Source organism: Sus scrofa, chromosome 3 (genome assembly GCF_000003025.6).
Source record: "Sus scrofa isolate TJ Tabasco breed Duroc chromosome 3, Sscrofa11.1, whole genome shotgun sequence".
NCBI classification, from domain to species: Eukaryota; Metazoa; Chordata; class Mammalia; order Artiodactyla; family Suidae; genus Sus; species Sus scrofa.
Window position 1 is genome coordinate 45865312 of NC_010445.4, and position 23556 is coordinate 45888867.

General features: G+C 41.4%; 1 protein-coding gene across 2 annotated transcripts in view; it reads right to left on the reverse strand.

The window, feature by feature from the left end:
- Nucleotides 1-23042, reverse strand: part of LOC100522130 (fumarylacetoacetate hydrolase domain-containing protein 2) — a 30860-nt gene extending 7818 nt beyond the window's left edge. The window contains exon 1 of one of the 2 annotated variants that reach the window (XM_005662301.3): nucleotides 22894-23042. The gene's annotated coding sequence lies outside the window, so the exon portion shown is untranslated. The remainder of the gene's footprint in view (nucleotides 1-22893) is intronic. The other variant, XM_013995848.2, reaches the window with a different exon arrangement.

The window sequence follows — 23556 nt, forward strand, 5'->3', positions numbered from 1 at the left end:
GTTCAATGCCTGTAATGAAACATTTCTACAAGAGCAACTACTTCATGCCAGCCACTAAACTAGGTCCCAGGAATTCCAGCCTTCCTTCAACCAGTGTCTCTGAAAGCTTAGCCTGTACCTGGCACTAGTGGAGGCACAGGGCAAACCAGGTAGGTCAGACACACTCAGCCCTGCTGTCCTGCCTTCGGGGAGCTGATGTCAACAGCTGGCACCATTAAGTAGGATTCAGCAAATGGGACTCCCGCTGTGAAGATCAAGGGCCCATCTTTGCCTGGTTTCTGGAGGAAGAGATGCTGAGCTGAGCTGGGGGCTAAAACGAGCAGGACTAGATATTAGTTAAGAGTGGGGTCAGAGATGGGAGTTCCTGTTATGGCGCAGCGAAAAAGAATCTAACTAGGAACCATGAGGTTGCAGGTTTGATCCCTGGCCTCGCTCAGTGGGTTAAGGCTCTGGCATTACCATGAGCTATGGTGTAGGTCGCAGACATGGCTCGGATCTGGCGTTGCTGTGGCTGTGGCACAGGCCAGCAGCTACAGCTCCGATTAGACCTCTAGCCTGGGAACCTCCATATGCTGTGAGAGTGCAGCCCTAAAAAGATAAAAGAAATAAAAAGAATGGGGTCAGAGAGCAAAAATGAGGGGAGAGACAAGAGGGCAGAGTAGAAGGACTCAAGCTCACCTCCCATCACAAAAACACCAGAATTACAACAAACTGCTGAACAACCAGCGACAAAAGAAACTGGAACCTACCAAAAAAGATATCCTACACTCAAAGACATAGAAGCAGTCACACTGAGATAATAAGAGGGGTGCTTTCACCATATAAGCAATCCCATAAGTGCCAGGTGAGCAACCCACAAACTGGAAAAGAACTATATCGTAGAGGCTCTCCCACAGGAGTGAGAGTTCCAAGGCCCACATCAGGCATTGGGAGGAGGAGCCCCTGGAGCATTTGGTCTCAAAGGCCAGCAGAGTTTAAGTACAGGAACTCCACAGGACTGGGGGAAACAGAGGCTCTTGGAGGGTGCACACAGGGTTTCCTGTGCACTCAGCCCCAGGGCAAATCAGGGCCTCCATAAAAATCTCAGTCAGACCTACCTAGGAGTCTTGGAGGGTCTACTGGGAAAGCAGGGGGAAGCTGTGGCTTGTCATGGGGGAAGGACATTGGAGGTAGAGGTCCCAGGGAATAATCATTGGCGTGAGTTCCCCTGGAGGCCACTATTTTGGAAAAATCTGGCCCCACCCATCAGGGATGAGAAACCCCAGGCCAAACAAACTGGGTGGGGACACAGCTTCACGTATCAGCAAACAGGCTGCCTAAAGCCCCCCCAGACACACAGCCTCCCCTAATCACAATCAGCAACAAAGCCCCACCCACTAGAGGAACAAGACTCAGCTCCACCTACCAGTGGGCAGGCACCAGTCACTTCCATCAGGAAGCCTAGCACAAGCCCCTGTATCAACTTTACAAGAGAGCAGACAGAAGAAGCAAGAATCAAGGGTTGTAGCCCACAAAAAGGAGACAACACAGAAAGCTAGACAAAATAAAACAGCAAATATTAGCCGGATGAAGTAATAAGACAAAACCCCAGAAGAACAGCCAAGTGAAGTGGAAATAATCAACCTACATGAAAAAGACTTCAGAACAATGACAGTAAGGATGATCCAAGATCTTGGGGGAAAAAAAAAACTCAGAGATCAATAAATTACAAGAAATATTTAACAAAGAAAAGATTTAAAGAATATACAAACAGAGATGAAAAACACAATAAGCAAAATAAAAAGTTCACTAGAAGGAACCAATTGTAGAATATAGGAGGCAGAAGAAAGAAAGGTGAGGCTGAAGACAGACTGGTGGAAATTACTGATGTGGAATAGAATAAATAAAAAGAATGAAAAGAAATGAGGTCAATCTAAGAGAACTCTGGGAGAATTTTAAACTCACCAACATTCACATTACAGAGGTGCCAGAAGGAAGAGAGAGAGAGAAAGGGCTGGAGAAAATATGTGAAGAGTTCATAGCTGAAAACATGAGAAGGAATCACTCACTCAAATCCAGGAAGCACAACAAATACCATATAGATTAAACTCAAGGAGGAACATCCCAAGACATGCATTAATCAAACTGACCAAAATTAAAGACAAAGAGAAAATATTGACTGCAGCTAGGGAAAAGCAACAAATAATATACAAGGCTATCAGCAGAGTTTTCAGCAGAAACTCTGAAGGCCAGGAGGGAGTGGCACAATGTAAGGTGATGAAAGAAAAAAAAATCGTACAACCAAGAATACTCTGTCTAGCAAAGGCCTCACTCAGATTTCTATGTTTTCTTTTTCTTTTTTGGCCACACTCACAGCCTATGGAAGTTCATTGGCCAGGGATCGAATGCAAGCCAGAGGTATAACCTGTGCCACAGCTGTAGCAATACTGGATCTTTAACCCACTGCACCTGGGCTGGGGACTGAACTGGTGCCTGCACAGAGACAAGCCAGATCAGTAACTCACTGTACCACAGTGGAACTTCTCATTCAGATTTAAAGGAAAAATCAAAAGCTTTACAGATAAGCAAAATCTTAGAGAATTTAGCACTACCAAACTGTCTTTACAACAATTATTAAAGGAACTTCTCTAGGTGGAAAAGAAAAGGTCACAGCTAGAAATAAGAAAATACAAATGAGAAGCCTTGCTGATAAAGGCCAACATATAATAAAGGTATGAAATCATCCACATACAAATATGATATCAAAACCAGGAATCGTGAGGAGAGTACAAATGCAGGATACTGGTAATGCATTTGAAATTATGAGACCACCAACTTAGAACAATCATGTATATATATACAGACTATATCAAAACCTCATGGTAACCACAAACCAAAAATCTATAATAGATAAATACACAAATAACAAAAAGCAATCCAAACATAACACTAAAGATAGTTATTAGGAGTTCCTTTTGTGGCTCAGCAGTTAACAAACCCGACTAGTATCCATGAGGATGCAGGTTCAATCCTGGGCCTCACTCTGTGGATTAAGGATCTGGCATTACCATGAACTGTGGTGTAGGTCAAAAACGTGGCTCAGATCTGGCATGGCTGTGGCTACAGTATAGGCCAGCAGCTGTAGCTCCAATTTGACCACTTGCCTGGGAACCTCCAAATGCTGCAAATACAGCCTATAAAGCCAAAAAAAACAAAAAACAAACAAAAAAAAGATAGTCATTACACCTCAAGAGAACAAAAGAAGGGAAGAAAAAAAGACCAAAAAACCAAATCCAAAAAAATTAACAAGATGGCAGTAAGAACATACATATCAATAATTACCTTAAATGTAAATGGACTAAATGCTCCAACCAAAAGACACAGACCGACTGAATGGATACAAAAATGAGACCCATATAGATCCTGTTTATAAGAGACCCACTTTAGTTCAACGAAAACTGAAAGTGAGAGGATGGAAGAAAATACTCCATGCAAACTGAAATCAAAATACATACTGGAGTAGCAATACTCATATCAGACAAAACAGACTTTTGCCATTTCCACAGCACATGGAGATTACCAGGCTAGGGGTCGAATCGGAGCTGTAGCCACCAGCCTACACCAGAGCCACAGCAATGTGGGATCCGAGCCCCATCTGCAACCTACACCACAGCTCACAGACAATGCCAGATCCTTAACCCACTGAGCAAGGCCAGGGACTGAACCCGCAACCTCATGGTTCCTAGTCAGATTTGTTAACCACTGCGCCACGACGGGAACATCAAAACAGAATTTGTTTTTGTCTTTTTAGGGCTGCACATGTGGCACATGGAAGTTCCCAGACTAGGGGTCGAATTGGAGCCTAGGCCACAGCACAGCCATGCCAGATCCAAGCTGTGTCTGCAACCTATACAACAGTGCAGAGCAACGCTGGATCCTTAATCCACCAAGAGGGGCCAGGGATCAAACCCATGTCCTCATGAATACTACTTGGGATCATTACTGCTGAGCCACAACAAGAATTCCCAAAATATACTTTACAATAAAGATGGTTACAAGAAACAAAGAAGGACATTACATAGTGATCAAAGTATCAATCCAAGAAAAGGACGTAACAACTGTCAATATATATGCACCCAACATAAGATCACCTCAATATATAAGGCAACTGCTAACAACTTGAAATGGAGAAGTCAACAATAACAATAATTGTACAATAATAGTGAGGGACTTTAACACCTCGTTTACAGTAATGGACAGACTATACAGACAGAAAATCAACAAGGAAACATAGGCCTTCAATGATGCATTAGACCAGGTGGACTTTATAGATATGTATACAACATACCATTCAAAAGTAGCAGAACAAGCATTCTTCTCAAGAGAACACAGAACATTCTCTAGGAAAGATCACATTCTGGGCCACAAATCAAATTTTGGTAAATTTAAGAAAGCTGAAATCCTATCAAGTATCTTTTCTGACCAAAATGTGGTTAAGCCTTGAAATCAACTAAAAGAAAAAAACCTGCAAAAACCACAAACACATGGAGACTAAACATGCTACTAAACAACCAGTGGATCACGGAAAAAATCAATTAGGAAATCAAACTAGAGACAAATAAAAATGAAAACAAAACCTAAGGGATACAGCAAAAGCAGTTCTACAAGGGAAGTTTACAGCAATACAAGCCTATCTCAGGAAACAAGAAAAATCTCAAATAACCTAACTTTACACCTAAAACAACTAGAGAAAGAAGAACAAACAAATCCAAAACTAAATAGAAGAAAAGGAATCATAAAGATCAGAGCAGAAATAAATGAACTAGAATCAAAGAAAACAATGGAAAAGATCAATGAAACGAAATGGTGCTTCTTTGAAAAGAACAACAAAATTGATAAACCCTTAGCCAGACTCATCAAGAAAAAAGTGGAGAGGGCTCAAAATAATGAGAAATAAAAAAGAAGTTATGGGAGTCCCTGCTGTGATGTGGTGGATTAATGATCTGGCTTGTCTCAGTGGTGGTGACAATTTATTTAATCCCCAGCCCGGTAGAATGGGTTAGGGATCTGGTGTTGCTGCAGCCAAGACATAGGCCACCACCACCTGATACCAAAACCAGACAGATACCACGAAAAAAAGAAAATTACAGGCCAATATCACTGATAAACATAGATGTGAAAATCCTCAACAAAATACGAGCAAACCAAACCCAGCAATACATTAAAAGGATCATACACCATGCCATGATCAAGTGGGATTTATCCCAAAGATGCAAGGATTTTTCAATACCCACAAATCAGTGTGATACACATTAGAAAATTTAATAATAAAAATCATATCTCAATAGATGCAGAAAAAGATTTTGACAAAATCCACCACCCATTTGCGATTAAAAAAAAAAAAAAAAAAAAACCACCAGCAAGTGGGCATAAAGGGAAACTATCTCAACATAATAAAGTCCATATATGACAAACCCACAGCTAAAATCATTCTCAACAGTGAAAAGCTCAAAGAATTTCTGCTAAGATCAGAAACACAACAAGGCTGTTCACTCTTGATACTTTTATTCAACATAGTTTTGGAAGTCCTAGCCATGGCAATCAGGGAAAAAATAAAAGGAATCCAAATTGGAAAGAAGTAATATTATTGCTGTTTGCAGATGATATGATACCATACATAGAAAATCCTAAAGATGCTCCCAGAAAACTGAGCTCATCAATGAATCTGGTAAAGTTGCAGGATACAAAATTAATACACAGAAATCAATTGCATTTCTATATACTAACAATGAAAGATCAGAAAGATAGTGTAGGGAAACAATCCCATTTACCATCACATCAAAGAAAATAAAATGCCTAGGCATAAACCTACCTAAAGAGACAAAACACCTGTACTCTGAAAACTAAAGGATGCTGATGAAAGAAATCAAGACGACATAAAGAGATGGAAAATAAACTCTTGGATTAGAAGAATCAAAAATGACTGTATTACCCAAGGCAATCTATAGATTCAACACAATCCCTAACAAATTACCAATGGGATTTTCCACAGAATTAAAACAAGAAAATTTTTTACATTTGTATGGAAACACAAAAGACCACAAAGAGCAAAAGCAAAATCCTGAGAAAGGAAAATGGAGCTGTAAGAATCAGCCTCCCTGACCTCAGACAGCACTACAAACTATAGTCATCAAAACAGCATGGTACTGGCACAAAATGAGAAATACAGATCAATGAATAGAACAGGACAGAAAGCCCAGAAGTAAACTCAAGCACCTATGGACAACTCATCTATGACAAAGCAGGCAAGAATATACAATGGAGAAAAGACAGTCTCTTCAATAAGTGGTGCTGGGAAAACTGGACAGCCACATGTAAGAGAATCAATTAGAACAGCCTCTAACATCATACACAAAAATAAACTCATAGAGGCAGGATCAAGATGGTAGAGGAGTAGGAGGTGGAGCTCCCCTATTCCAAAAACACATTTAAAAAATAAAAAAACCAACCTACAAGAACAATTCTCAGAACATCTACTGAAAGCTGGCAGAGGACCTCAATCTCCAAAAAGGGCAAGAAATCCTCCACATAATTTCATAGAACAAAAGGAAAAAGAGAGAGAAAGTGGGAACTTTCTGATGATGGCTGTTCTGGCTGTTGTAAGGTGGTAACTCATAGTAGTTTTGATTGTTTCTAGAAATTAATGACACTGAGCATCTTTTCATGTGATTTTGGCCAACTGTATGTCTTCTTTAGAGAAATGTCTGTTTAGACCTTCTGCCCATTTTTTAACCGGATTGCTTTATTTAGGGGAGGGCTGTAGGATGTGCTTATAAATTTTGGAGATTAATCCCTTGTCAGTCACTTCATTTGCAAATATCTTCTCTCATTCTCTGGGTTGTCTTTTCGTTTTGGTTATGGTTTCCTTCACTGTGCAAAGATTTTTAAGTTTATTTAGGTCTCATTTGTTTATTTCTGTTTATTTGTTTTTGCTTTTTAGAGCCACACGTGCAGCATATGGAAGTTCCCAGGCGAGGGGTCAAAGTGGAGCTGCAGCTGCCAGCCTATGCCACAGCCATTGCAATGCAGGATCTGAGCCTCATTTGCAACCTACACCACAGCTCACAGCAATGCCAGATCCTTAACCCACTGAGAGAGGCCAGGGATTGAAACCGCATTCTCATGGATACTAGTCAGAATTGATACTGCTGGGCCACAATGGGAACTCCTCTATTTTGTTTCTATTTTCATTACTCTAGGAGGTGGATCTGAGAATATACTGTGGCAGTTTATATCAGAGAGTGTTCATCCTATGTCTTGCTCTAAGAGTTTTCTAGTATCTGGTTGTTTATTTAGGTATTTAATTCATTTTGAGTTTATTTTTGTGTATGGTGTTAGAGAGCATTCTTCATTCTTTTCTACCTTACAGCAGTCAGAATGGCCATCATCAAAAAGTCTATAAACAATAAATGCTGGAAAGGGTGGGGAGAAAAGAGAACCCTCTTATACTGTTAGTGGGAATGCAAACTGGTACAACCACTATGGAAAACAGTATGAAGTTTCCTCAGAAAAACTAAAATTAGAACTATCATATGATCCAGCAATCCTACTCCTGGGCGTCTATTTGGAGAAAACCATAATTCAAAAAGATATATGCACCCCAATGTTCATTGCAGCACGATTTACAATAGCCAAAACATGGAAGCAAACTATTTGTCCACTGACAGAGGAATGCATAAAGAAGACGTGGTACCTGGGAGTTCCCATGGTGGCACAGCAGAAACCAGCCTGACTAGTACCCATGAGGATGCAGGTTCAAGCCCTCATCTCTTCAGTGGGTCAGGATCTGGTGTTGCTATGAGCTGTGGTGAAGGTCACAGACATGACTCATATCCTGTTTTGCTGTGGCTGTGGTGTAGGCTGGCACCTGTAGCTCCCTGGCCTGAGAACTTCCATATGCTGCAGGGCTGGCCCTAAAAACCAAAAAAAAAAAAAGATGTACATAGTACATATACACAGTGGACTAACAGCCATAAAAAAGAATGAAATCATGCCATTTTCAGCAACATGGATGGACCCAGAGATTATCATACTAAATGAAGTTAGTGAAAGATAAACATCATATGATATCACTTACATGTGTAGTCTTTTAAAAGGATACAATTGAACTTATCTGCAGAATAGAAACTGAAAAACTTATGGTTCCCCAAGGGGACAGGTTGTGGTGGGGGGAGGGATGGACTCGGGGTTTGGGACTGACATATGTACATTGAGGTATATGGAATGACTGGCCAATGGGGACCTGCTGTATAGCACAGAGAACTCTATGAAGTATTCTATGATAATCTATATAGGAAAAGAATCTGAGAGAGAATGGAAGTGTATATATGTATAACTGAATCACTGTTGTGCACCAAGAATAATCACAACATTGTAAATCAGCTATACTTCAATAAAATTCTAAAAAAATGGGAGTTCCTGTTATGGCTCAGTAGTTAACAAACCCGGCTAGTGTCCATGAGGATGGTTTGATCCCTGGCCTCAGTGGGTTGGGGATCTGGCATTGCCATGAGCTGTGGTGTAGGTTGCAGACGTGGCTCAGATCCTATGTTGCTGTGGCTGTGGCTTAGGTCGGCAGCTACAGCTCTGATTCTACCCCTAGCCTGGGAACCTCCATATGCTGCAGGTGCAGCCCTAAAAAGACAGAACAACATTAAAAAAAAAAAAATTTTTTTTCAAAAAAGAAAAAAAAAAAGGAATCAGGATAGAACCAGCACTCCTGAGAGGGAGCTCTGAAAGAGGAAAGGAATCTCCAGACTGGGAGGCCACCTAAGTGGCAGGGAGATCAACAGGGATGGAAAGGGAGCCTCAAAGCCAACTGGTACCACTGCCCTGTGCATCACAGCCTGAGACACTCCAAAGGGGCTGGCACTGAGGTTTGGGCATCAGAGGTCAGTTCCAGGGACAGGACTAGTGTTGGCTGTGTGGAAACAGCCTGAGGCCGGTAGGGAGAGGTGCACTACAGCCAGGGAGTACAGGAGGAGGCCTGAGCCCACCAGAAAAGCAAGGTGCCACTGCTGGGGAGTGTGAGAGGAGGAGATGGGACTGCTACAGGAACTTCTTTCTTCAAACACGTGCAGGCTCTCAGGCAGCAGAGCTCCTTTTGGGCAGGCTACAGGGGTGGCTGCAAACTGCCATGGTCATCTCTGACTCCAGAGGTGGCCGAGGCCCCCTATCACTAAAGGTCCCATGACCAGGCCCTGCCTGCAGCCCCAGTCACTTCAGGGGTCGCCACTGTGGAGGCTGCCCCCACCTCCTGGGAAATGAACACACCCTGCCACTGTCAAAGCTGCCAAGGGCTATGAGTGCTGCCCCCCACCTCCCCATGGTCGCTGCCACTGCCAAGGGCCCAGTGACCATGTACTGCCCATTGCCCCCACCTCTTGTAGTAGCATACACAAGTCATGCACCTGCATAGCCCCTATCAAGGGGAAAACAGCCTACATACACTGAGGAAAGACACAGCAAGCATCCAAACCTAAAGCAGCCCTCATGCCCGAAAAAAAAAATAGTAAACCCACACAAGCTACCCAGGGATGTTCCTGAGTATAAATAGCTCTCCAAGACTACAGTGGATAATTATTTCCCCTAAACTCACAGACCAAAAAAAGTGTGTGTGTGTGTGTGTGTGTGTGTGTATGCAAAATGAAGACATACAGAAACTATTCCCAGTTAAAAGTACAGAATTCCCCTGAAGAAGCAATGAAACAGACCTCTGAAGTCTAACAGACACTGAGTTCAAAAAGGAAGTAATGGAAATACTGAAGGAATTAAGAGTGCATATCAACTATGTGCATATTACTATGCAGATTACTTCAGAAAGGAACTAGAAACTATATGGAGGAGCCAAGTCAGAAAATTCATTTGCAGAGAGGAAAGCTGAGCTAAAGCCATTGAAGAGGAGAATGAATAATGCAGCAGAATGAATAAGTGACTTGAAAGGTGGAATAATGGAAATCACCCAATCAGGACAATAGACAGCCAAAGGAAAAAGATGAAAAACAATATAAGAAATTTATGGGATAATATAAAGTATGCCAATCTACACATAATAGGGATTCCAGAAGAAAAAGAAAAGGGGATTGAAAATGTATTTGAAGAAATTATGGCTGAAAACTTTCCAAATCTAAAGAAGGAAACAGGTATCAAGACACAGGAAGCATAGAAGTCCCCAAACAAGTTGAACTCAAACACACATACATCAATAAAAATAGCAAAAAGTAAAGATAAAGGAGAGGCTTCTAAAGGCAGCAAGAGAAAAAGAGTTAATTACAACTCTTTGGCTATCAACTGATTTCCCTACAGAAAAACTACAGACCAGAAGAGAGGGGTAAGATATATTCAAAGTTCTAAAAGGGGAAAAAACCGCAACTGAGAATACTCTACCTAGCAAGATTGTTATCTAAAATAGAGAAATAAAAAATTTCTCAAACACAAAGAACACAGTAATACAAAACTTACCCTAAAAGAAATATTAAAAGTTTGCCTACATCTCTCCTTTAGAAAGGAACTAGAAACTACAAGGAGAGGGAAAGAAGTAAGAAGATACAGGATGGAGGAAATCACAATTGGAAAGTAATCATTAAGATAAGTCAGTATAGGGAGTTCCCGTCGTGGCGCAGCAGAAACAAATCCAACTAGGAACCATGAGGTTGCGGGTTTGATCCCTGGCCTTGCTCAGTGGGTTGAGGATCCAGCGTTGCTGTGAGCTGGTGGCAGACGTGGCTTGGATCTGGCATTGCTGTGGCTGTGGCGTAGGCTGGAGGCTACAGCTCTGATTAGACCTCTAGCCTGGGAACCTCCATATGCCTCGGGAGCGGCCCTAGAAAAGGCAAAAAGACAAAAAAAAAAAAAAAAAAAAAAAAAAAAAAAATATATATATATATATATATATATTCTACACCAAAAGACAAAGAGGAGGCCCACAAATTAGGAAGTAACTATATCCCAGAGCCTCACTCAAAGGAGTGAAAATTCTGAGCCCCACCTCAGGTTCCCATGCCTGGGGGTCTGGCATTAGGAGGAGGTAACTCCAAGAGCATCTGGCATCTCCAAGAGGGTCAGTGGGGCTTGTGTGCAGGAGCTCCATGGGACTGAAGGAAATGGAGACTCCACTCTTGAAAGGTACACACAGGCTTTTGTGTGCACTGGTCCCAGAGCAAAGCACACTCCAAGGGAACCTGTGTCAGACCTGCCTGTAGTTCATGGAGAATGTCCTGGACAAACAAGGATGACTGTGGGTAGCTTGGTGTGGGGGAAGGACATTGGAAAGGAAAGGTCTCAGGAATAATCATCAGTGTGAACTTCCCGGGAGGTGGCTAAATTAGAAAAATCTGGCCCCACCCTTTAGGGCTGACAAGCCCCAGGCCAAACAACAAACCCAGGTGTGAACACAGCCCCATCCATCAGCAAACAGGCTGCCTAAAAGACCTCTTAAGCACAAAGCAGCCTCTAATCACACCCAGAGACAAAGCCCCACCCACCAGAGGGGTAAGAATCAGCTCCACCTGATTCCTGCAGCAAGTATCTCCACCAAGTACCTCCACCAAGAAGCCTGCAGCAAGCCCCCATACCAACTTCAGTCACAAGGAGGGAAGACATCAGAAGCAACAACCCTATTGCTACAAATAGGGCTACAACCCTACTGCATGCAAAAAGGAGACCACACAAAAATCTATCCAAAGTGAAAAGATGGAGAATTATGACTCAGATAAAGGAACAAGAACAAAACCCAGAAAAACAGCTAAGTGATTTGGAGATTACCAACTTCCATGAAAAAGACTAATAATAGTAAATATGATTCAAGATCTTGAAAATAAAGTGGAGGCAAAGACTGATAAATTACAAGAAACATTTAACAAATAGAAGATATAAAGATTAAGCAAGCAGCAATGCAAAATACAATAACTGAAATAAAAAATTCATTAGAAAGGGAGTTTATGTTATGGCACAGCAGAAATGAACCTGACTAGTATCCATGAGGATGTGGGTTCGATCTCTGGCCTCACTCAGTGGGTCAGGGATCCAGCATTGCTGTGAACTGTGGTGTAGGTCACACACATGGCTCAGATTCTGTTGTTGCTGTGACTATGACATAGGCTGGCAGCTGTAGCTCCAATTTGATCCACAGTCTGCAAACCTCCATATGCCATAGGTGTGGCAAGCAAAAACAAAAAACAAAAAACAACAACAAAAACAAAACACTAGAAGGAACCAACAACAGAATACAGAAGGCAGAAGAATGAATAAACAAAGTGGAAAATAGACTGGTGGAAATCACCGATGCAGAACAGAAAGAGATGAAGATTTAAAAGAAATGAAGACAGTCTAAGAGAACTCTGGAACAACTTTAAATGAACACCCACATTACAGGGGTGCCAGAAGAAGAGAGAAAGGGTCAGAGAAAATATTTCAAGAGATAACAGCTGAAAACTTCCCTAACATGGAAAAGGAATCACTCACTCAGATCCAGGAAGTACAATGAAAATCATATAAAATAACCCCAAGGAGGAATACCCTGAGACATATATTAATCAAACGGACTAAAATTAAAGACAAAGAGAAAGTACTGAAAGCAGCAAGGGAAAAGAAACAATACATAAGGGAACCCCGATAAGGTTATTGGCAGATTGTTCAGCAGAAACTACACAGGCAAGAAGGGAGTGGCACAATATACTTTAAGTGATGAAAGGAAAAAACCTCCAACCAAGACTACTCTACCCAGCAAGGCTCTCATTCAGATTTGAAGGAGAAATCAAAAGATTTACAGACTAGCCAAGCTAAGAGAATTCAGCACCACTAAACCAGCTTTACGACAAATACTAAAGGGACTTCTCTAGGTGGAAAAGAAAAGCCCACAACTAGAAGCAAAAATATTACAAATGACAAGGCTCATCAGTAAAGGCATAAAGGTACAAAACCATCCATGCACAAATATGCTACCAAAACCAGAAATCATGAGAAGAGGGTACACATGCAGGATACTGGAGATGCATTTGCAATTAAGAGACCAGCAACTTAAAACAATCTTGTATATATATAAACTCTGATATCAAAACTTCATGGTAACTGCAAACCAAAAATCTATAATAAATACGTACCCAAATAAGAAAAAGCAATCCAAATACAACACTAAAGACAGTCATCAAATCGTAAGAGAACAAGAGAAGAAGGGAAGAAAAAAGACCAATAAAACCAAATCCAAAACAATTAACAAAATGATAATAAGAACATACATATCAGGAGTTCCCGTCGTGGTGCAGTGGTTGACGAGTCCGACTAGGAACCATGAGGTTGCAGGTTCAGTCCCTGCCCTTGCTCAGTGGGTTAACGATCCGGTGTTGCCATGAGCTGTGGTGTGGGTTGCAGACGCGGCTCGGATCCAGCATTGCTGTGACTCTGGCGTAGGCTGGTGGCTACAGCTCCAATTCGACCCCTAGCCTGGGAGCCTCCATATACCAAGGGAGCGGCCCAAGAAATAGCAAAAAAAGACAAAAAAAAAAAAAAAAAAGAAGAAGAAGAACATACATATCAATAATTACCACCTTAAATGTAAACGGACTAAAGGCCACAACCAAAAGACACAGACTGGCTGAATGGATACAAAAATAAGACCCATATATATCCTGTCTATAAGAGACCCACTTCAGTTCTAGGGACTCATACCAACTGAGAGGAAGGAAGAAAATATTCCATGTAAACCAAAATCAAAAGAAATACTGGAGTAGCAATACTCATATCAGACAAAATAGACTTGAAAATAAAGACTGTTATAAGAGACAAAGAAGGATACCACATAATGATCAAAGGATCAATCCAAGAAAAAGATATAACAATTAGAAATATATATGCATCCAACATAGGATCACCTCAATATAAAGGCAACTGTAACAACCTTAAAAGGAGAAATCAACAATAATAGTGGGGGACTTCAACACCCCAGTTACAGCAATGGACAGACTATTCAGACAGAAAATTGACAAGGAAACACAGCCCTTAAAAAATTCATTAGGCCAGATGGACTGAATAGATATTTATAGAACATGCCATCCAAAAGCAGCAGAACACACATTCTTCTCAAGAGCACACAGAACATCCTCTAGGATAAATCACATTCTGGGCCACAAATCAAGCTTTGGTAAATTTATGAAAACTGAAATCATATCAAACATCTTTTCTGACCACAACACTACAAAACTAGAAATCAACAAGAAAAAAACTGCAAAAAAACAAAATATATGGACTAAACAACCCACAACTGAACAACCAGTGGATCACTGAAATCAAAGAGGAAATTTAAAAATACCTAGAAGCAAATGACAACAAAGACACAACAATCCAAAAGCTATGGGGTGTGGCAAAAGCAATTCTACAAGGAAAGTTTACAGCAATACAAGCCTATCTCAGGAAAAAAGAAAAAAATCTCATATAAACAACCTAACTTGACATCCAAAGCAACTAGAGAAAGAAGAACAGACAAAACCTAAAGTTAGCAGAATAAATCATAAAGATCAGAGCAGAAATAAATGAAATAGAAATGAAAAAAAAAAAAAAAACAGCGAAATGATCAATGAAACTAAAAGCTGGTTCTTTGAAAAGATCAACAAAATTGACAAACCCTTAGCCAGATTCATCAAGAAAGAGGACTCAAATTAATAAAATTAGAAATGAAAAAGGAGAAGTTACAATAGACATCACAGAAATGGAAAGAATCATAAGAGACTACTACAAGCAACTATATGCCAATAAAATGGACAACCTAAAAGAAATGGACAAATTCTTAGAAAAGTACAATCTTTCAAAAGTAAACCAAGAAGAAATAGAAAAGATGAATGGACCCATCACAAGTACTGAAATTGAAACTGTGATTAAAAAGCTTCCAACAAACATAAGTCCAGGGCCAGGTAGCTTCACAGGTGAATTCTATCAAACATTCAGAGAAGACTTAACACCTATCCTTCTGAAATGCTTCCAAAAAACTGCAGAGGAAGGACCACTTCCAAATTCATTTTATGAGGCCACCATCACTCTGATACCAAAACCATACAAAGACATCACAAAGAAAGAAAATGACAGACCAATATCACTGATGAACATAAATGCAAAGATCCTCAGCAAAATACTAGCAAACTGAATCCAGCAATACATTAAAAGGATCATACACCATGACCAAGTGGGATTTATCCCAAGGATGCAAGGATTTTTTTTAATACCCACAAATCAATCAGTGTGATACACATTAACAAACTGAAGAATAAAAACCATATGATCCTTTCAACAGAGGCAGAAAAAGCTCTGAACAAAATCCAACACCCATCTCTGATAAAAACCCTCCAGAAAGTGGGATAGAGGGAAACTACCTCAATATAATGAAGGCCATATATGACAAACCCACAGCTCACATCATTCTCAATGGTGAAAAGCTGAAAGAATTTCTGCTAAGATCAGGAAGAAGACAAGGATGTCCACTCTCGCCACTACTATTCAATATAGTTTTAGAAGTCCTAGCCACGGCAATCAGAGATGAAAAAAGAGGAACCTAAATTGGAAAGGAAGAAGTAAAACTATCACTGTATGCAGATGACATGATACTATACCTAGAAAATCCTAAAGACACTACTAGAAAACTGTTAGAGCTCATCAATGAATTTGGTAAATTTGCAGAATACAAAATTAATACCCAGAAATCAACTGCATTTCTCTATATTAACAATGAAAGATCAGGAGTTCCCGTCGTGGCACAGTGGTTAACGAATCCGACTAGGAACCATGAGGTTGCGGGTTCGCTCCCTGCACTTGCTCAGTGGGTTAAGGGTCGGGCGTTGCCGTGAGCTGTGGTGTAGGTCGCAGACGCGGCTCGGATTCTGCGTTGCTGTGGCTCTGGCGTAGGCCGGTGGCTACAGCCCCGATTCAACCCCTAGCCTGGGAACCTCCATATGCCCCGGGAGCAGCCCAAGAAATAGCAACAATAACAACAACAACAACAACAAAGACAAAAAAAAAAAAAAAGAATTAGAAAAATTAGAACAAACAAAATGTAGTCAGCAGAAGGAAAGAAATCAGAGAGGAAATGAATACAATAGAAACAAATCAATAAAACTAACAGATGATTCTTTGAAAGGGTAAACATAATTGACAAACCTCTGGCCAGATTCATCAAGAAGAGAGAACCCTTGGGAGTTCCCGTCGTCGCGCAGTGGTTAACGAATCCGACTAGGAACCATGAGTTTGCGGGTTGGCTCCCTGAACTTGCTCAGTGGGTTAAGGGTCGGGCGTTGCCGTGAGCTGTGGTGTAGGTCGCAGACGCGGCTCGGATCCCTCGGATCCCTCGTTGCTGTGGGTCTGGCATAGGCCGGTGGCTACAGCTCCGATTCGACCCCTAGCCTGGGAACCTCCATATGCCGCGGGAGCGGCCCAAGAAATAGCAACAACAACAACAAAAAAAAGACAAAAAAAATAAATAAATAAAATTGGGTAGAAGATCGAACAGAATGTTTAAAAAAAAAAAAAAGATTATATACCACTACCAAGTGAGATTCATCCCAAGTTCACAAGGATGGCTCAACATAGGGAAACCAATGAATGTAATAAACCACATGAACAAAAGAAATGTCAAAAACCATATGATCATCTCAATAGATGCAGAAAAATTGACAAAATCCACCATCCCATTCACAATAAAAACTATTAGCAGAGTCAGTATAGAGGGAACATATCTTAACATAATAAAAGCCATTTACGGTAAACCCACAGCCAATACAATACTCAGTGGAGAAAAGCTGAAAGCCTTCCCACTAAAATCTGAAACAAGAAAAGGATTCCCACTCTCACCACTTTTATTCAACATAGTATTGGAAGTCCTAGCCACAGCAATCAGAAAAAAAATAAATAAATAATTATATATATATATATATATATATATATAAGGTATTCAAATTGGAAGAGTTAAAATTGTCACTAGATGCAGGCAACATACTATATATAGAAAACCCTAAGGACGCCACACAATAACTACTCAAACTGGTCAACAAATTCATCAAAGTAGCAGGATACAAGATTAACATTCAGAAATCAGTTGCATTTCTGCAGACTAATAATGAAATATTAGAAAAGATAACAAACCAATACCTTTTGAAATCACACTCCAATAATTAAATACCTAGGAATAAACCTGAGGAAGGAGGTGAAAGGCTTATATGCTGAGAACTATAAAACATTAACCAAGGAAATTTAAGAGGATTCAAAGAAATGGAAAGATATCCCATGCTCCTGGATTGGAAGAATTTATATTGTTAAAAGGGTCATATACCCAAAGCAAACTACAGATTTAATGTGATCCCTATCAAATTAAATGACATTTTTCACAAAGCTAGAACAAATAATCCAAAAATTATTTGGAACTATAAAGGACCCAGAATTGCCAAGAAAATCCTGAGGAAAAAGAAACAAAGCAGGAGGCATAAGTCTCCCAGACTTCAGACAAATATTACAAAGCCACAGTAATCAAGATAGTATGGTATTGGTTAAAAAGAGAGAAAGAGAAAGACATACAGATCAATGGAACAGACTAGAGAGCCCAGAAATAAATCCAGATGCCAATGGGCAATTAATCATCGACAAAGGAGGCCAGAATATAAAAATGGGAAAAAGACAAAGTCTCTTTAGCAGGTGGTGCTGGCAAAACTAGAAAGCTGCATGTAAATCAATGCAACTAGAACACACCCTCACGCCATGCACAAAAATAAACTCAAAATGGCTTAAAGATTTAAACATAAAACATGACACCATAAAAATCTTAGAAGAGGAGTTCCCACCACGGCACAGCAGAAACAAATCCAACTAGGAACCATGAGGTTGTAGGTTTGATCCCTGGCCTCGCTTGGTGGGTTAAAGATCCGGTGTTGCCGTGAGCTGTGGCAGATGTCACTCAGATCTGGCATGGCTGTGGCTGGCAGCTGTAGCTCAGATTAGACCCCTAGCCTGGAAACCTTCATATGCTGTGAGAGTGCAGCCCTAAAAAGCAAAAAACAAACAAAACACAACCTCTTAGAAGAAAACACAGGCAAAACATTCTCAGACATCAACTGTACAAATGTTCTCTTAGACGAGTCTCCCAAGGCAATAGAAATAAAAACAAAAATGAACCAATGGGACCCAATCAAACTTGGTTTGCAAGCACAGCAAAGTAAACCATAAACAAAACAAAAAGACAACTTACAGAATGGAATTAAGCAGTTGCAAATGATGCAACCAACAAGGTCTTAATCTTCAAAATATACAAACAATGGATACAATGCAACAACAAAAAATAAAGAACCCAATCAAAAACTGGGCAGAAGACCTAAACAGACATTTCTCCAAAGAAGATATACTGGATGGCTAGTAGACACATGAAAAAATGCTCATCACCACTAATTACTAGAGACATGCAAATAAAAACAACTATGAGGTACCACCTCACGCTGATCAGAATGGCCATCGTTAGTAAGTCTATAAATAACACGTTAGAGAGTGTGTGGAGAAAAGGGAACTTTCGTCCACTGTTGGTGAGAATGAAAATTGGTACAATCACTATGGAAAAGAGTACGGAAATTCCTCAGAAAACTAAATACAGAACTACCATATGATCCAGCAATCCCACTCCTGGGCATCTATCACAAGAAAACCATAATTCGAAAAGATGCATGCATCCCAGTGTTCAATACAGCACTATTTACAAGAGCCCAGACGCAGAAGCAGCTTAAATGTCCACTGACAGAGGAATGGATTAAAGAAGGTACGGTACATATACACAATGGACCACAAAAAAGAATGAAATAATGCCATTTGCAACAACATGGATGCAACTAGAGATATTATACGACATGAAGTAAGTCAGAAAGACAAATACCATATGATATCACTTATATGTGGAATCTAAAATATGGCATAAATGAACCTATCTACAAAACAGAAACAGACTCACAGACTTGAAGAACAGACTTGTGGCTGCCAAGGGGGAGGCAGGAGTGAGTGGGATGGACTGGGAGTTTGGAGTTAGCAGATGCAAACTATTACATTAAGAATGGATAAGCAATGAAGTCCTACTGTATGGCACAAGGGACTATATCTAGTCTCTTGGGAGAGATCATGATAGAAGATAATATGAGAAAAAGAATGCATGTGTGTGCATGTATGTGTATATACATATATATATGTATATATATATATACACACATATATATATATATGATGGGTTGCTTTCCTGTACAGCAGAAATTGGCACATTGTATCAATAAAAAATAAATTAATTAAAAATAAACTCAAAATGAATTAAAGAATAAAATTCAGCCATAAAAAAAGAATGAAACATGGAGGGACCTACAGATAATCATACTGAGTTAAAACAGTGAAGGACAAACATCATAGCTAAATATAAAACCAAACACTATAAAACTCTTAGGAGGAAAACACAGGCAGAACACTCTGATATAAACTGCAGCAATATCTTTTCAGATCCACCTCCTTGAGTAAAGACAATAAAAACAAAAATAAACAAATAGGACTTAAACAGTTTTTGCAGAGCAAAGGAAACCATAAAACAAAAAGACAGGTGTTCCCATCATGCCTCAGTAGGTTAAGGACTTGATGTAGTCTCTGTGAGGATGCTGGTTCAATCCCTGGCCTTGCTCAGTGGGTTAAGGATCTAGTGTCACCAGAAGCTATGGTATGGGTCACACATGCCACTCGGATCCAGCACTGCCCTGGCTGTACAGCTCTGATTCAACCCCAGCCCAGGAACTTCCATATTCCATAGGTGCAGCTGTAAAAAGAAAAAAAAACAAAAAGACAATCCAAAGAATGGGAGAAAATATCTGCAGACCAAGTGACTGACCAGCAATCAATCTCCAAAATATACAAACAATTTACGAAGCTCAATATCAAAAAAAAAAAAACAACACAATGAAAAAATGGGCAGAAGATCTAAAAACACATTTCTCCAAAGTAGACATAGAAATAGCAAAAAAAAAAAAAAAAAAAACCCACATGAAAAGATGCTCAACATCATTAATTAGAGAATTAGTAACATTATCAGAGAAATGAAAATTAAATCAAATGTAAGGTGATGAGGTGCCACTTTATAGCAACCAGAATGGCCATCATCAAAGAGTCTACAAACAATAAATGCTTGAAAGGGTGCAGAGAAAAGGGAAACCTCTTACATTGTTGGTAGTAATATGAATTGGCACAACCACTATGGACAAGAGTATGCAGATTCCTGAAAAAAACTATAAATAGAACTATCATATGATCTAGCAATCCCATTCCTGGGCATCTATGCAGAGAAAACCATAATTTGAAAAGATAACATGCACCCCAATGTTCACTGCAGCACTGTTTACAAGAGCCAAGATATGAAAGCAACCTAAATGTCCATCAACAGAGGAATGGATAAAGAATGGTACATATACACACCGGAATATTATTCAGCCATAAAGAATGAAAAATGGATGGACCTAGAGATAATCATACTGAGTTAAACAGTGAAGGACAAACATCATAGCTATTACTTATATGTGGAGTCTTTAAAAAGGATATAAATGAACTTATCTGCAGAACAGAAACAGACTCACAGACTCTGAAAACAAACTTATGGTTACCAAAGGGGACAGGTGGGGTGGGGAGGGATGGACTGGGGTATGGGACTGACATATGCACACTGTGGTCTATGGAATGACTGCCCAATGGGGACCTGCTGTATACCACAGGGAACTCCACCCAAAAGCCTGTGATAATCTATATGGGAAAAGAATTTGTAAATGAATAAATGTGTATAACTGAATCACTTTGTTTTATAGAAGAAATTACCACAGCATTGTATATCAACTACACTTCAATAAAACTTTAAGAAATGAAAAAAAAAAAAAAAAAAGAGTGTGGCCCAGCATAGGCAAGAGAGCACAGGTAAAATGCTTCATAGCTACCACAAGTAAGTTTTCAAATGCAATTTGATCCCACTACTCTCCTACTTAAAATGCCTTCCACTGTTCACATGCTCAAGCCAGAACCCCTACCAGGCTGCCCCAGTCATTTAGGAGCAGCTCCCACTGCCTCTCTAGGCAGTAATTATTTAGTTGCTCCTGTGCTGGAGTAGGGGCTGCCCAAGGAGAGACTGCAGACAAAGCGCAGACTCCAGGCCTACCAGCTATCACTGGACTGTCTCACTGCTGAGTCCACAGTGCCCAGCACTAAGCCTGGCACGCAGAAGGCTCTCAGCTACTCTGTTGAATGGACAAATGCCGGAAGCAGAGGCTTGACTTTTCACCACTAGGGAAAGGCACAGCCATGCCTCCCCTCCTCAAATTATTTAGAAAGTATCAACAGGGCTCTGGTCCAATTTTGAGTTCTAGGCTCCCCTCTCGTTTCTTAGTCTGGCCTTCATTCCAACAGTCCCTCCCTGCACGGTTCCTTGCTTTTAAAGTAGCCCTTTGGAGTTCCCGTTGTGGCTTCGGCAGAAACAAATCCGACTAGGAACCATGAGGTTTGCAGGTTCAATCCCTGGCCTCGCTCAGTGGGTTAAGGATCCGCGTTGCTGTGAGCTGTGGTGTAGCTCGCAGACGTGGCAGGGATCTAGCATTGCTGTAGCTCTGGTGTAGGCCAGAAGCTGTAGCTCCGATTTGACCCCTAGCCTGGCAACCTCCATATGCAGCTGGTGCGGCCCTAAAAAGCAATAATAATAATAATAATAATAATAATAATAAAGTAGCCCTTTATGTTCAGGCACCGAGGAAATCCAAGACTTCTGGTTCTCACTCTGATGATTCAATCTGCCTTGTATAGTTAGACTCCTTAGATCTTATCACTGCTGGTTGATGAGTTTAACTGGAAAACCTGGTGCTTGGAATCTCCTATCCTCCTGTCTTACACAGCCCCAACTTCAGCACTGCTGGGGTCATTCAAGCTAAAGTGTATGCGCTCAGATGCTCCACATACTACGATTATTAGTGTAACTGCACCCACTGAATGCCGTCTTACTTGAAGTACTTAACCTACAGTATCTGACTTAATTCTGACAGCTGTGGAAAGTAGAGACTGTTAGTCCCACTTTACAGATGAAAAACGTAAGGCTCAGAGAAGTTAAAGGATTTGCCCCAATTCCCAAGAAGGGGAAAGAGCTGGATCTTGAACCCGAGTCCAGGTGACACTGCGGTTCTTGGTTTGCGCTGAGGTGTCCTAGGGGTACTGGGAATACAGGTTGTGGCAAGAGATAGATCCTCCAAGGGGAGATATTCTAGAGGGAAACGTACACCGTAAAAGCCTTCAGCCAAGTCCGGGGAAACCTGGTCTCCGCTGGCTACTGCCTCAAGGGATAAAGATGATCACCTACTCTCCCAGATAACCGTGGGCCCCAATGACTGTGCTTTCCATATGACAGGCACCGGTAGGTTCTCATTCCGACCTACAGCAATCCCCTCGGGCAGAGCGCTTCATTTTACGGTAAGGGCGCTGAGGCTTAAGAAGTTGAAAGTCAACTGCTAAGGAACCAGTCAGCAAGTGGCTCTGCTGCTTCAGCGGGAACCACTGGGCGAGCTCAAGTCAACTCTGGAAAAAGGCCCTTACGCAACGACGCAGGCGCCCAAGCCCGTGAGAAACGGGTGTGCGCCTGGGACAGCTCGCCCCTATCTGTTCGCCTGGGACCCTGTGCCAATCCGTTTCCCTGCATGCCCAGCTGGGTCCTCTGCACGCGGTGGGCGCTCAGGAGAGCCCGCTTGCCCAGTCTGCGTGGCCTGACCGGCCGAGGACCAGCGCCCAGTCCTGCCCTCCGCAGGAAGCTGAGGTCCGGTGCGCCCCGCCCCTGGCCCAAATCTAACCTACCTGTCGCCTTGCGCTGTCAGGAGAGGCCACGCCGGCCCGAGGCCAAGGTCAGCAGACGCCTGAGCGCTGGAGTGGCAACCAGCCCTAATCACCCGCTAAGACGCGCCGCGCAGCTCTTCTAAATAAGACGTCAGCAGAGGCGGGCGCTCCCTGGTGACCTCACGCTAACAACAACCAATGGCAGGGCGCCGGAAGCCGAGTCGCGGGGGTGGGGTGAGAGGGGACGGGTCCAGCGATGACCATGGGCTGGTGCCTTCAGGTGGGGGTCCCCAGACCTGACGCCCCGGAGTTCTCCCGCCCTGCCTGTGGTTGCTGAGCAAAATGAAAACTTGTGGCGAGCTGATTGACAAATCTTTTTGTCTTCCGATTCGACAGATCTTTGAGAAGAGGAGGGGTGATTGCACTCATTTTACATATGGGGAACCTAAGGCCAGTAGTGTTTTGCTCAAGATGACACTGTAAGAGTGAGTGGTGTCAGCATTCTTGCACCCAGTGACAGCCTTTTGCACCCACTTTCAGCCGCCCTGTCTTCATATGTACTGTGTTGTATTGTGTGCAGGGTAGTGGGAGGCATACCCTCCAGTGTCAGAAAATGGGCAGTTTAGTGAAAAGGTGGTTTAAACAGGCAGTTACAATCCAACTCTCCAGGCTTCTGGCATATGA